Source organism: Pygoscelis adeliae, unplaced genomic scaffold, assembly GCF_000699105.1.
Source record: "Pygoscelis adeliae isolate BGI_AS28 unplaced genomic scaffold, ASM69910v1 Scaffold270, whole genome shotgun sequence".
In the NCBI taxonomy this organism is placed as follows: domain Eukaryota; kingdom Metazoa; phylum Chordata; class Aves; order Sphenisciformes; family Spheniscidae; genus Pygoscelis; species Pygoscelis adeliae.
In genome coordinates this window covers 122,337-125,402 of record NW_008823916.1, presented here as the reverse complement: position 1 = coordinate 125,402, position 3,066 = coordinate 122,337, and the positions used below count along the sequence as shown (strand labels likewise).

The 3,066-nt window shown below is 54.0% G+C and overlaps 1 long non-coding RNA gene across 1 annotated transcript in view; it reads left to right on the top strand.

Moving 5' to 3' along the window:
* Positions 1-1,367: 1,367 nt before the first annotated feature.
* The window catches only part of LOC103912839, a 3,397-nt gene continuing 1,698 nt past the window's right edge, over positions 1,368-3,066 (top strand). Inside the window, exons 1-2 of the long non-coding RNA XR_663395.1 lie at positions 1,368-1,562; positions 1,926-2,027. This is a non-coding gene — a long non-coding RNA (uncharacterized LOC103912839). The remainder of the gene's footprint in view (positions 1,563-1,925; positions 2,028-3,066) is intronic.

Below are 3,066 nucleotides of genomic sequence, written 5' to 3'. Positions count from 1 at the left end.
TGAGGCATCAGCTCTACAATGCACATTTGGCACAGGATAACATCCATCTGAAACTCATTGGTTTTGGAGTCGGGGGGAAACCAAACAATTGAAAGCAAAGCCTCAAAAGAGCAGTTTACTCCTCCAGCCGCTTTCACTAGTGGCTAAAGCACATGGCTGTGCTGCAGTCGTTCCCCTTGTCCTGGTGAGCTCTTCTGTGAAATGGAAAGGTGGGTCCTCCAGAGAGGGTTGGAGGTTAGGGGTGGGGGGTGAGAGGTCTGGAGGGGGACGGTCAGGGTTTGGGGGTTTTTTTCTTGAATTTTTTCATTTATTTTTTTTAAAACACTTGCAGATCTTGCATCACATACTCCTGTGGGCTTCAATGACATCTGATGGTGTGATGGGAAGTCCTCTGTGGCTTAGAGCAGAGGTCGTTCGTCGCATCCGTTCAAGCCTTTGCCTTTCACTAACACCGCACAGCAGCATGACAGGACACCGGCTGAAGTAAAGGTTTCTATGCTGCATTTTACAGTTTTCAGCCCAGTGCATCAGAGCTTACTCAAATCTCCCGACATGAAACACCAGAAGAGTGAGCGCGAGGTGGAGCTCCTCTCTCTCTCACACGCTGCGCTTTCTTCTGCAGCAGTCCAGACTGCTGACTTGCAGTGCCATGAGACGCAATACCTGCACTCCGTCAGCCACGTCTCTGGCCAACCTTATATAATCCCAAGGCAAGGCCATCGAAACCAAAGTCCAACCTACCTGAACCAGTGAGTGCTTGGCTTGGAGATAGGAAGCATGTTGCCCTGGTCAAAGGGCAAAGCAGAAGCTTTCAGAATTCACCTGACTTCGAGATTAAGGAATAAGTACCAAGCATGAACAGCAGCAAAGTTTTGCAAAGGATGCACAAAACCTGCATGTCTTTAGCAGCTGGCTGCAGTGACCCCGAGCACAAAAATCAAGCAGTGCTCTGGAGGTGGTACGTGGGAAGGACCCTGGAGAAACCAAGGCTGTTACTGCCTACAACTTGTCTGCTAGGGCTGTCACCCTTACCTTCCCCTGCGTACAATGGGAAATGGAATAAGAGGGTTTGAAGGTCTGGCTGGGGGAGGGAAGGACATTCGTGTCCCTGCAGTGTTCAGACAGCAATAGGAAAGGAGAGGAAACGTCCCTTTCTTCACCCCTGCTCCATACAAGCCAAGTGCACGCTTCAGCGCTCCTCTCCAGCTCAGCTTAGAGATGGCAGCACAAGATTTACCTCCCCACATCTCAAACTCAGGTCCTCCATCGGCCACAGAGCACCAACGGCAGATCCTCCAGCCAAGGCCAATGTTCCTCTGTTCCGGGAGGTGCAGAGATCCCACGCCCGGCACAGCGCAGCCGGGCTGAGCCTGCCTCCCCATGCGTGACTGGGTGTTACTGGAACAACTTCCCCGCAGGAGGGAAGGAAGGAGGAAGCTGGACTGTAAAGAAATAAAACCACTGCAGAGCTGACTGCGAGAGGAGAGAGAGGAAGAGACAGGCTGGCTGAAAAGGACAGCTTTGCTGAACCCAGGAGAAAATGGTTTGAGTAATCATCAATGGTAAGAAAACCTCGTTTGAGGCAAAAGGGCTTAGAGGGATTTCTGCATGGTAAATACTCTGCATATTTTATGGCCTTGGCTTGTGGGAGGAGAAAGGCTGCTGCTGGAGTTGTTTGAAACACAGCCAGGGCGCCAGGCACAGTAACTCTCTTTTAGCCCATTAAATCCAGTCCCCTCCATTTCCTCTGTTACTTTTGGCCATAACCTGCCACGGGTCCAGCACAACCCCCAGCTGATCCTCCTCTGCGAGGATCCCCAGCTCACAAAGACGTCCCGCTCTGGGCTCTCTGGGGAGGGTTTTTTTTGGGTAGCTGGTGTTTTGCATTGCTGCAGCGAGCAGACAGGTCTCCCCTTTCCCACCAGCCTGCCGCTATGTGGCCAGGAAGATGGGGACCCTGTGCAGCCGGGAGCACCAGGAGCCACCACCCTGCCCGGCGCAGGCAGCCCCCCCCAGCCGCCACCAAAGTAAGTCTGCAGCTCCCTGGGGGTGAGGACATCCACGCTGGGGATGGAGGGGCCAGGGCTTGCCTGGGCACACAGGCTGGGACAGGGTGGGGGGCACCTCCTCCTGCCCGCTGTCTCGGGCAAGCTGCTACCCTTCCCACAGGGGAGATGTGCTGGGTCCCCATCCCTCTCTGCCTGTGCTCCAGTGACCATAGTCTTCCTCAGAGCCAGGTGCTTTGTATGAGGAAGAACCGTAACAGGTAGAAGTTGCAAAAGTTTATTTTCTTTCCTGCTTTATCGTCCCTCACTGAGTTTTGCCTTTAAATGTCATGGCTGCATCCCAGGCCCTGACAGAGAGGATGAGCAAATAGCAGCCTGTGGAAGGGAGGACAGACTTACTCTGGGGATAATCAGAGGGGTGAGTGGATATAACCTGTTGAAACACTGCTTCCCCAGAGCTACATCTCCCTGGGGCAATCTTTATTATTCTAGGCACCCTGCTAAATACCAAAATGCATCACCACACACCCCAGCCGGCAGTGAGAGATTTCTGTCCTTGCTGCCAGCCCCTTCCTGGCCCATTTAAAACACACAAATGGCTACGACTTTGCAGATCACTCATGCGATGCCCCGAGGGCAGCTGCTCCTCCTGGCCGGCCCCAATTCGGCACGGCGGGTACGGCAAGGACTTTCCCGGCTCCTCATCCCTGCCCCAGCTGCAGGGGCTGCTCCCAGCGAGGGGGACTCACCGGGGAGCTGCTCCTGCATCGCCTGGCTGTGCTGCTCAGGCGTTAAAGCTCACTGTCAAAATGAAATGATATTTGAACAGCAGGCAAAGGAATCTCAACATGGGAAAGATCTGCCCCACCAATACCAGTTTCACTGGTTCAGCTGAGTCACTCCTGGTTGCTCTTGTGCAAACATACCCAGAGCTGCATCCAGGCACAAGCACATTCCCAGGCAGCTGCCGCAGCAGTCAGGTCGTGCCCTGTGGTCTCCTACCTCTGCCAGGAGCTTAGGGCTGTCTCAGGAGACTTGCAGGGAAGATGTAGGGCTGAGC